The 12819-nt window shown below is 38.8% G+C and overlaps 1 protein-coding gene across 1 annotated transcript in view; it reads left to right on the forward strand.

The window, feature by feature from the left end:
* The window catches only part of TMEM244 (transmembrane protein 244), a 49662-nt gene that overhangs the window by 10134 nt on the left and 26709 nt on the right, over window positions 1-12819 (forward strand). The window lies entirely within an intron of this gene.

The following is a 12819-nucleotide window of genomic DNA, read 5'->3' on the forward strand; positions in this document are numbered from 1 at the left end:
GCAAAAACAGAATATTCAAGGATATAATCTGTCAATGTAGGGTAATAACTGCTTGATCCAAGGATAAATCTGACTGCCTTTCTGGGGTCAAGAAGGAATTTTTTTCCTAGCTTGTTGCAAAATTGGAAGTGCTTCAAACTGGTTTTTTCCTTCTTTTGGATCAACAGCAAAAAACAAATGTGAGGAAGGCTGAACTTGATGGACGCAAGTCTCTTTTCAGCTATGTAACTATGTAACTATGTAACATAGGCTCACAGATAAAACTAAGCCTTTGATGTGAAGCAGGCAAACCTTTTATGAGAAGGCTAATAAGATGACTCTCTTTTAGCCTATTGGCTTCAAACTTGAATTGCAACAAATATATCTTCAAAATCCGCTTCCCAGTGGTGAAATAACCCAACAAAGATAGGTGACATTTACCTCCTTTACTTTCAATCTCTATATGATCACTTTTCAACTTTAGATGAAATTTTAATTGCCCAATAGACTGACTGATTTCCAACTCCCCTTTCATAATGTTGAGGCACAAAACTTTTTGGCTGTCCCTATAGACAATGAGAAGTTGTAAAGACAATTAAATCCTCTAATCCTAATGAAAGTTCAGGTCCAGATGGATTCACAGCTTTTTATTATAAGGAACTTGTTTTATCTTACTTCCATATCTGAGGAATATGTGCACCCACATTTTGAAGGGAAACTATTTCCCTTTAAAATGTTAACAGCCAAATATAATTATTGCTTTAATCTAAAAAAACATAATTTAGACCTTGGACATTTCGTCCATCTCAGTATTTAGTATCAACATTAAGCTTTTAGATAAATTCATTGTGAATCATTGAAATCCTTATTTGTCCTCTTTTGTCCACCCAAACAAAGTAGGCTTCATTCCTAATAGGCACGCTATGGGAATGCCTGTAGGTCTATAGTTCTAATTTGGTTTAATCAACACAAACTTATTCCTATGGGCATTATCTCCCCTGGATTTTGAAAAGAGCTTACCTCCTCTGACCTTAACTATGTTCAGTCCTAGAGCACTTTGGCTTCACTTCCCAACTGCTCTAGATAGCTAACCTTGCATAGTCTTCACCTTCCTAATATACGTGTTCCCTCCTTTTGTATATATAATGGAACTCAACAAAGATGCCCGCTATACTGTCTTCTATTTTACAGGTTATACCAGTGAGATAGCTCAGTGGGCTAATGCATCATCATTACCTGGATGTTGGGCAAAAGTAACATTTCCAGGATGTACTTGGAAACCAGAGAATTTCAGAATGTACCTTTCCTGGTTAAATACTTTGTTATTGTTGTTATTATTATTATTATTATTATTATTATATGTCTGATATTCAGGTACTTCAGATTTGTGATGAAAACCTAATGTTGCTGTGCATGCAGATGATATATTTCTCGTTTTTATCATATTCCCTCTTCTTTCTAAAATCTGCTCCTCACTTCATTTTAGAATCTGCCCCTTTTACCTATCTTGGCATAGAATTAGCTAATGGCCTTGAGACTTTGTACTCCTTAATTATGCAACCCTTCTTACTAAAGCCATTATAGATTTACAACAAATAAATATGAATGTGTCATGGCTGGGATTCTTACTAAAATTAACTTTCAAAATTCCCCTTTATTAAATTGATAGACATACATACACAGGGAAAACCCAATAGTTCTAAGCTACAGTGGATAGGAGATCATTATATTCCTTAGGTTAAAATAGTCAATTATTTATTTTGTATGTATAATTATGGTAATTAAAAGGAAGGGTAAGAGATGGAATAGGATAGTACCTTACAAATCTAAAGATGAGACCTATGGAAACATTGTTTAGACGATATGTCCGTATTAGGTAATGAAATTTCTGGCTAACAGAACAAAACTCCAAAAGGTACACTGCTAATAATGCAATAATTAACTGAAAAAGGTAAAAGGTAAAATTTCACAATATTGATCCTTCTCTCAAAGTCTGATCCAAAAGAAAAATAAAATCACCCTAATTATTAATGAAAAACAAGGTCAATCATCAAGAATTTTCAAGAATAATTAGGCCTAGCAGACATATACACCATATACCTAAATGTGTAACTGAAATTATACAATTTAAGAAGCACCTGTTTCAAATCACATTTAATAAAGTATAACAAAAAAGAAAATAATAAGGGTATGAATCAGCTGGACATAGATGGAGGCTGTCCTGGCATTAAACTCTAGGTAGCAGTGGAATAAATAGGAAAGGAGGAAACAACCCAGCATAAGTGAGGCAGGATAAGTACAATTCAATAGTCCTTAATTGAGAATCCTAAAATGACTAACCCTGAACTAAGGTACCAGCTCAGCAGGACTTAGTAGGCTAAATGTCTAATGTCCCTTCCCTGACTCCTAAAGTATCAAACTATACGCTAAACATATCCCTTTATCACCAACACTATATCAAGTGCCAATCAATCTGTAGTGAGATTACGGTAATAAGAAATAGAAAAACTGCCCTATGCGCGTTTTATTGCATTAGTGTGCTCTTTAATCTGGGGCTAAATTTGAATGAGCTGCCAAACTCACTTTATAGCAGTGAGCGAGGTTTTTGGCACCAACCCTTGAGTCGCTATCTCCCATGTCACTGGAGGAGGAGCTACCCGCCTCCTCCTAAATTACAGGGCAGAGCGTGTACCCCTGCACTAATTCCCTTCAAATACCCTCTTCCATGTAACGGTAAAAGAAAGTACAATTCGTGGAGCTGCTTGTACTCCATCCAAAACTGTCACACTATCAAATATTCATAACATAGGAATTTAAGATAGTTAATACTACTTATTAAGGTTACTAAATGGACACTCCAGCACCCTAAAGCACTTTGGTTACTTAAGAGCTTTATGTGTGAAGAGTGTGTCCTATTTTCTTCATTCTGGAAAAAGTGCGGATTTCAATGGAAATTGACACTTGTATAACCCCCTGTTTTTTTTTAAGCCGACAACAGGTCCTGTTGCATCCTAGCTTAGTTAGCTCAGTTGCACTGAACTCAAGAGGCAGCAATTGCCCAGAGCACCTGCCATGCAAAGACTTCTCATAGAGCTGCATTGGGAAGTCTATGAATGGACAGTCACATAAACTCTTGGTGGGGTTAGAAGGGGAGGGCTTGCAAAGACAGCAGAAAAGAGATCTGCAGTTTTGCAAGCTGTTTTTAGATATAACCCCAATGAAAAATGTATAATTAAATGCATGCACATTTTCCTTTGGGTATATCCACTAAACAGTATTTTTTTTTTTTTTTGTATTTGGACAGTGGAGTGTCCCTTTAAGGAGTCAGGGTAAGTAAGGTTTACTTTTATTTATTTTATTGTTGCTGGAAAGGTATAGAGCCTCATGTCTATTATGTATGCATGTACTAAATTGAGGAGTTTGGGTTTAAGAAATTTCCTTAAAGGGACTCTCCAGTGCCAGGAGGGACTCCTGGCACTGCAGGTCCCTCTCCCTCCCACTTCCCATCCCCGGTTGCTGACGGGGTGAAAGCCCCTTGAGTGACTTACCAGAGGCTTCTTCCTCCACTCACGGTCCTCCCCTTCATCACGTCAGCCGGCGGGGAGACAATGCCGCGCAGGCACCTTAGACCTCTCTATAGGAAAGCATTGATTTTTTTTTTAATGCTTTCCTATGGGGATTTTAGCAACGCTGGAGGTCCTCAAACAGCGTTAGGACGTCCAGCGACGCTATAGCACAGAAAACCTGTCTAGTAGACAGCCACTAGATGAGGAGTTAAAAAAACTGCAATAATTACACTTGCAGGGTTAAGGGTAGTGGACGTTAGCACCCAGACTACTCCAATGAGCAGAAGTGGTCTGGGTGCCTGGAGTGTCCCTTTAATTATTATTAAGATGCCCAGCTTACTCAAGTACAACACTTGCATGCTTTACCCGACACACGCAGTTGGGTAGCTTTTTTCGTAACAGCAGTGTGGGCAGATAGTATGCTGTCTAATATGACTACAATTAATCATAAAAACAAATGAGACAATGGAATATGACAAAATGAGTGCAGTGGTTCATGGTACTCCCAAAAATTTCCACAAAATGTGGGATCCTTGGCTGTCATCCGTCTATTGCTTTTAAGCCAAGCTCTTGACATTCCCGCTACCTTTGTAATTAATCCTTTATTTTCAGAGAGAGAGAGAGAGAGAGAGAGAGAGAGAGGGGGGAGAGGGGGGGAGAGGGGGAGAGGAGGAGAGGGAGAGGGGGGGAGAGGGGGGAGGAGGGGGAGAGAGGGGGAGAGAGGGGGAGAGGGGGGGAGAGGGGGGGAGAGGGGGGGAGAGGGGGAGAGAGGGGGAGAGAGGGGGAGGGGGGGGGGGGGAGAGGGGGAGAGGGGGGGAGAGGGGGGAGAGGGGGGGGAGAGGGGGGGAGAGGGGGGGAGAGGGGGAGAGGGGGGGGGAGGGGGAGAGGGGGGGAGGGGGGGGAGAGGGGGGGAGAGGGGGGGAGGGGGAGAGGGGGGGAGAGGGGGGAGAGAGGGGGGAGAGAGGGGGGAGAGAGGGGGGAGAGAGGGGGGGAGAGAGGGGGGAGAGGGGGAGAGGGGGGGAGAGGGGGAGGGGGGAGAGGGGGGGGAGAGGGGGGGGAGAGGGGGGGAGAGGGGGGAGGAGGGGGGGAGGGGGGGGGAGAGGGGGGGGAGAGGGGGGGGGAGGGGGGGGAGAGGGGGGGGAGAGGGGGGGGAGAGGGGGAGAGGGGGGAGAGAGGGGGGGGAGAGGGGGGGAGAGGGGGGGAGAGAGGGGGGAGAGAGGGGGGAGAGAGGGGGGGAGAGGGGGGGGAGAGGGGGGGGAGAGGGGGGAGAGGGGGGGAGAGGGGGAGGGAGGGGGGGGGGGGGGAGAGGGGGGAGAGGGAGAGGGAGGGAGAGGGAGAGGGGGGGAGAGGGGAGGGGAGGGGAGAGGAGGGAGGGAGGGGGGGAGAGGGAGGGAGGGAGGGAGGGAGAGGAGGGGGAGGGGGAGAGGGAGGGGTGAGAGGGAGAGAGAGAGAGAGTATAAAAGGATGGATGAAAAGTAACAGACTGACAGACACTAGAGGTACTTCCACTTCACTGACCGAATAAAACTTGGTCACATGATGTTGCAGCTCATAGGAAAGCTCTGTAAGAAACATTGGATTGGAGCATCGGCAGAATGACATTGAGGGGGAAGAGGCCAGTTTTAAAGGGAGTCTCATGCTGGAAAAAGGTAAGTGTTTTTATTTTATTTTTTAATACTTTCCTATAGTATACGTGTACTTTAAACCTTTAAGGATGGAGTTAATTGTACACGTTCTGATCAAAACAAAACGTAAACAAAACCTGGAATTTGAGCTATATGTCTGTTAAACCGTAATTCCCCTCTTTCATATTAAGTGCACCCACACTTATTATATATCATTTTGTTCAGGAGAAACAGGGCTTTCATTTCACATCAACTATTCATATATATATAAAAAAAAAAATTATGAATAAAATCTAAAATGTGTGACAAATTAAGATTTGTTTTACATTTTTTTAGTTTTTCGTGGCATTTTAACTGCGAATGTCATAATACTGTTATCTTTTACTGCAACTAAATACATATACTTGTATATTTGTATTCAGCGATATATCACAAGTGCAACAGTACCCACCATGAACAGATGTTATGTGGTTTTGGAAAGTTACAGGGTTAAAAATCACACGTTCCATTTTTCAGTTTATACAAATTGAAATTTGCTAGATTAGTAATATTGCCTTTGAGACCATATGGTGGCTCAGGAATGAGAATTACCCTCATAATGGAATACCATTTGCAAATAGAGAACCCAGGTTATTCAATATGTGGAATGTCCAGTCTTTTTTAGTAACCACTTAGTTACAAATACTGGCCAGAATTAGCGTCCATGTTTGTTTTTTTGTTAAAAAAGCAAAACACAAATATTTGGCCAGTGTTTGTGACTAAGTAGCTACTAAAAACACTGGACATACCCCACTTGCAATACCTTGGGTTGTCTACTTTAGCAAATGGTATGCCATCATCTCATTCCTGGGCTACCATACAGTCTCAAAGGCAACATTTCTGGCAAATCTGGCAAATTTCAATGGAAAAAAACTGAAATGCAAGCCTTATATTTGTAACTTTCCAAAACACCACAAAACCTGTACATGGGGGTACTGTTATATTCAGGAGACTTTACTGAACACACAGTTTGGTGGAAAAACAAAATCACTTTCACTGACAATATCATCATTGTATTACAAAATACCATTTTGAAAAACTAATATTTGTGTTCAGCAAAGTCTCCCAAGTAAAACAGTACTCCCCATGTACAGGTTTTTATGGTGTCTCGGAAAGCTATATGGTTAAATATAGGACTTGCTATTTAAATTATCTGGACTTTCTGCCTGGGTTGTCAGGCATGTCCCTCAAATTTTAAATAATAAAACCACATAATTATGCTAAAAGATTACATAAATATACACATAGATTTTGAATATATATGCATATTTCTGTAATTATATATATATATATATATATATATATATATATATATTTATTTATTTGCAATTATTTGTATATATACATATATATATACATATATATGGAAGGCTTGGCCTGTAATTCTGGGAGGGACTATTATTCCTATTTAAACCCAGTGAGCCCCTGCTTACCTGTCGTCAACAATCTTGGAAGTTCTCCTGTTTACTTCCGGTTCACAGGACCCTGACATCATTTTCCCACCCGCCAGCAGTCTGTTTCAAACTTTCTTTCCCTTACTGAGTTTGTGAGTATAACAAGGAAAGCCAATGTACGAACGGCTAACTGCAAGTTATACTCAATTCATTCGAACACACATCTGTACTTTTCGTTAAACCACACGTTCGTTTAAACATTCCGTTCGGCTGTAACTGCCATACAAACCGTTCGTTCATTTACTGCCGCATTTCACGTAATATGGCATTCGTTTAAACATTCCGTTCATCTGTAACACTCATTAAACTGTTCGTTAATTTACCACGGCACTTCGTGTAAACCGGCATTCTTTTAAACTTTCGTATCTTTCCTCGCATAGTTCATTTCGTACAATAGCTGTTAAGTCCGCATGCATAACATTTCGTTCATACGCTACTGCCTTTCATGTAAACCAGCGTTTCGTGCAAACTTTCGTGTATAATTCCACGCTTTCAGTTCAATCGTACTAAGCAATTTCATTCGTTCAGCTGGTCAAAACTTTGCATTCATGATTTCTGCATTTCGTGTTAAAAAAATTAATCTGGTTCCCCAAGACTTTCTTTTAAAACTTCCAATTTACATTATAATTCACGTTGATCTAAACGAACGGCACAATATCCCTAAAGACTGCATACATGCTAATGACTGTTACTTCCATTAACAATCTGAATACTTTATGATACCCGTTCGGCTAAACTCTGCAGACTCATTTTCATTAAGCCATAGCTAATGTTTTACATAGTAATTTAAGTATGTTAAATAGGATAATGGGAGACTGTTTTACACTCCAGTCTGCCTTATACGTCTCTACTATTTTACGGTCATGCTCCCCTAATGTATTTATGTTATACAAGTTCATTTGTTCCTTACAATGCCTTGCATATAAAGTTATATCAATTAGGACGTTTTTTCCTTCTTGTTTAAAGATTATTCAATGACTGATATTGGCTGCAGCGGTGCCTTTTGGTTAAATACAACTGCATTATTTAACAGCTAGGCCTCTAAATAACCTACCTGCTAGTACAGGCATAGGCAACCTTCGGCACTCCAGATGTTTTGGACTACACCTCCCATGAAGCTTTGTCAGCATTATGGGTGTAAGAGCATTATGGGGGATGTAGTACACAACGTCTGGAGTGCCGAAGGTTGTCTATGCCTGTACTAGTAGGTAGGTTATTTAGAGGCGTACCTGTTAAATAATGCAGTTGTATTTAACCAAAAGGTACAGCTGCAGCCAATATCAGTAACATTAGTTCAAGCTATCGCCCTACCAGGACAAGCCAAAATCTTCCTATTATTTAAATTTTACATACGGTTAGTATCTACTCTTACGCCTAGTTGTGTTATTCCAATAGTCATCACCTGGGGGTTAGGTTATAACTTAATTATTATGACATATTGTAGGATCAAGTAGGGGTCATTCTTACCACTACCGAATACGTCATACACGATAACAACAGGTATATTTAAATAATTAAAACCCAGTTAGGTTGTTTGTTAGTTTATAATATCCTAATCCCTCTTCTCCTGAAGAAGAAGTTTGGCATACTCTGGACGTGGTTCGAGCATTATCTATCTACGTAGAGAGGAACAGCCCCTTCCGTAGATCGCCCAGATTATTTGTATTGCCTTTTGGCCACAGGCGTGGTGAAGCTGCCTCTACCTCTACATTGAGACAGTGGGTGGTATCGGCCATCTCATGTTCTTACAAATACTTATCTCTACCGGTTCCTACTGGCGTCAGAGCTCATTCTACTCGGGCTATCGCTGCATCTTGGGCTTCTGTGGCAAATGCTTCTCCTGATGAGATTTGTAAGGCTGGCACTTGGTCTTCTGTGAACACTTTCATCCGCCATTATAAGCTGGATGTTAGAGCTACAGTGGACTCTCACTTTGGTCATCAAGTCCTTAATTCAGTCCGCTCCTCTCAACGCTCGTAGTTTGTATATTTATATTTATCGGCATTAATAAAATATTCTTTTTGCATTCATTATGTCTCTTGTTTCCCTCGCTATGAGCTTGGGTAATCCCAAGTGTATATGCTGCCATGATTAGCCAGGAAAGTGGAAAATGTATTCATACTTACCGTAATTTTTTTTTCCTGGCTATTATTCATGGCAGCATATACAACCCACCCTTATGGGTTTATTTTTTCTGTAAGTGCTTGTTACTGACTGAGGGTCTCTTCTCTGGATCCTCCTTTTATATAAGAATTGAGTTAATCCTGTCCTATTGGCTGTAAGGGGAAGAGCTAACTCATGTGTATATCCTGCCATGAATAATAGCCAGGAAAAGAAAATTACGGTAAGTATGAATACATTTTCCACTATAATACATATATAGGTTTATAGTGAAACCTATATATGTATTATAGTGGAAAATGTATTCATACTTACCGTAATTTTCTTTTCCTGGCTATTATTCATAGCAGGATATACACATGAGTTAGCTCCTGAATACATTTTCCCCTATAATACATATATAGGTTTTATATATATATATATATATATATATATATATATATATATATATATGAAACCTATATATGTATTATATACATATATAGGTTTCATATATATATATATATATATATATATATATATATATATATATGAAACCTATATATGTATTATAGGGGAAAATGTATTCATACTTACCGTATATATACATAAATGAAACCTATATATGTATTATAGTGGAAAATGTATTCATACTTACCGTATATATACATAAATGAAACCTATATATGTATTATAGTGGAAAATGTATTCATACTTACCGTAATTTTCTTTTCCTGGCTATTATTCATGGCAGGATATACACATGGGTTAGCTCCTCCCCTTACAGCCAATAGGACAGGATTAACTAAATTCTTATATAAAAGGTGGATCCAGAGAAGAGACCCTCAGTCTATGTACGTGTATGTATATATATATATATATATATATATATATATATATATATATATATATATATATATATACACGTACATATAATTTTTCTTTTTTTTTTTTGTGTTATAATCATTTTTTTTTTTTTTACTTTTTTACCATCAGGAGGACTGCTTGACAATCCATATTAATAAATATGAAAAGCATAGCATTTTTTCTCTTATTAGAGGAATATTTTTAAGGGTATTAAAAAGGCTGAAAAAGGATGAGAGAAGGTTATTTGTAAAAAAAAAAAAAAAAAAAAATGGCAAGGAAAAAATACTGTGATTCCCTGGGTTAAATAGTGATTTTAGTGAAGTATAATAGCATTTTAAATATATTATTTAACAATGTTTTAAATGTATTCAATATTCTTTAAAAAAAAATAATAATAGTAATTTAAAATTGGTATATTTTATTTTTTATGATACAGATATGTGTATACTACAATATAATAACATTTTTAAGTTAGCGCATTTATTTTGTTTACATATTTTAGAGTAGATGATGGTTCTAACGTTTTCATATTTTTTATTTTTTTTTTATCCAAATGTGATTTTAATTACACTCTCCCATGGGTTAATTATTTAGAATTGACAGGTAGAATGTAATAATCACATTTAAGTTATAGATCCAGTAATCTTTAATGATTCCTAGGTTATTGAAATGTATCTATTTGCATGTAGTGGCGCAGAGACAATACAACACATTGGGATAAGACATAGTATCAAAAAACATGGTGGAATGCATGGTGAAAAGCAAAAAGAACAAGATAGAGCACTAGGATGTATAATCAAGATCATAATAATATTGAACTGTGTGTAGGCCCCGGTTGCCCCCCTTCTTGCACTCCCTATTATAGTGTCCTTATACTCTTCTACTTTAGACTGTAAGCTGGTCTGAGCAGGGTCCTCATCAACCTATTGTTCCTGTATAATTTTGTAATTGTCTTATTTATTTTTAAATTCCCCCCTATTGCATTATATTGCAAAGTGATGCAGAATAAGTAGGCACTATTTAAATATGAATACTAATAATATGTAAGGACTTCACCACATATAAGTTTTGCAAGCTTATTTTCTAAATTGTCATTTGTTGATTGATATAATGCTAGGAGACCAATTTTTTTAATTGTTTAGATTTTATACATACTATTATATGTCATTACAAATGTCACATTGAGGGGATTGGCCATTTTAATGGGTCAATTGGTAACAAAAGTGTGAGCTAGCTGATTTGCTACAATTCATGTGAGTGCTAAGCCCTTATTTACAGTCCAACGTGGTTATTATACACTACACTATGATTTGTGTTTGATTATTTTTTTTCTAGTATTGTAAAGCTTTGAAGTGTATACAGAGTCGGAAAGTTTATATATTTTAAAGATTAATGGTACACAGAATCAAAGGCATATACTGCAAGAAAAGTGTATAAATATGGAGTGATATGCATGTACACTAAGGTTATAGAGAGCTTCACTTTTACTAGCCAGTAGTATCAGAGCATGATGGGCCTGAAGCTGGAGCTCCACCTTCCCCTATGTGTATCTGGCCCGCATTCTGTCAACAAATTTCTCGAATTATCTCTTTTCAAATCAGATAATTTGGTCTGGATATTGCAAGGAACTATGGAACTATGGTTGGGGGTGTAGTGAAAATAAAAGACTTGCCTCCCTCACTCCGCATGACCTTGCTTAACCTCTGATGCTCCATGCTGCATGTTTTTATGAAAATACTTTGATGTGTACTGAGCATCTGAAATGCATTATTTTGGCTTTTATTATTTAGTTATACCGGCCTACTGGATACCCTTTGCCTGTTTATTTGCCCAAGCTAAGAGAGAGAGAGTATTTGACTAATTTACCAACCAACAAATGATGCTTATCTGTGTCAAAGTGGTCTGACCCCTTCATGCTTGGGATTTTTAAAAGAGTCTACTATACTATGCTGGACTTACCATGTACAGAAAAATGTACACCCCAAGAGTTCAGCATTTAATGATTCTCCAGTAGTAGTTCAATTTGAGATCTTAATAAAATATGGACCATTAGTTTTGAAAACATTGTTCTGTGAATGGAAATAATGCTAACACACTTAAAGGACTACTATAGGCACCCAGACCACTTCAGCTCAATGAAGTGGTCTGGGTGCCAAGTCCATCTAGGGTTAACCCTGCCTGCTGTAAACATAGCAGCGTCAGAGAAACTGCTATGTTTACATTAGGGTTAATCCAGCCTCTAGTTGCTGTCTCATTGACAGCCGCTAGAGGCGCTTCCGCGCTTCTCACTGCGATTTTCACAGTGAGAAGATGCCAGCGTCCATAGGAAAGCATTGAAAATTCTTTCCTATGGACTGACTGAATGCCCGCGCGGCTCTTGCAGCCCATGCGCATTCGGCGGAAGAGGGAAGAGAGTCCCCAGGTGCCGAGGGAGCCCGGCGCTGGAGAAAGGTAAGCCTTTAACCCCTTCCTCCCCCTAGAACCCAGCGGGAGGGGGGCCATGAGGGTAGGGGACCTATTAACACTATAGTGCCAGGAAAACAAGTTTGTTTTCCTGGCACAATAGTGGTCCTTTAAGGGAGTTTCTACTTTAAGCAGTATAACCCCTAACCACTATTGACCATTATATAGGGTTATAGTGCCTGTAAGCTATGAACACCACACTCTGATTCTGTGTCAAACCATTTTTAGTTAGTTTCACTATCATTGTGAGTCTCATAGTGACCTGTGGCCCAGCCCTCATATGCTTTTTTTCTAATGTGGAATTTAAACCTTTGCATTTGCAATATAAAGTTTGTCAAATACTTGAATGGTAGTAATTTGAGCATTGTGCTTATGGCAAGTAAGGGGACACTCTCCAGGCATCTAGGACAGCACTCCTAAAGTACTAGTTTCATAACCACACAGTGTATATGGTGATTGGCTTGCCCCTTTAACAAAGGAACCTATTGTAACCACTATGGTGCTTAGACTTCCCTTTTAGTGGCCTCTTCGAAACACATACAAGTACAATTGAAGTGGCTAATAATGTTGTAGCCGTGGAACTTCCTTGTGATTACCATGCCTTTTAAAGCTGCAAGAATTCCATCCAGCCACTGATACAATCTGTAGGGAGGTTTGTTTGTTTGCTTGACATAAAAGTATTGAATATTAGAATTTTTCAACTATAGCTATATATGTCTTCTGAAT

This window comes from Pelobates fuscus, chromosome 2 (genome assembly GCF_036172605.1).
Source record: "Pelobates fuscus isolate aPelFus1 chromosome 2, aPelFus1.pri, whole genome shotgun sequence".
Classification (NCBI taxonomy): domain Eukaryota; kingdom Metazoa; phylum Chordata; class Amphibia; order Anura; family Pelobatidae; genus Pelobates; species Pelobates fuscus.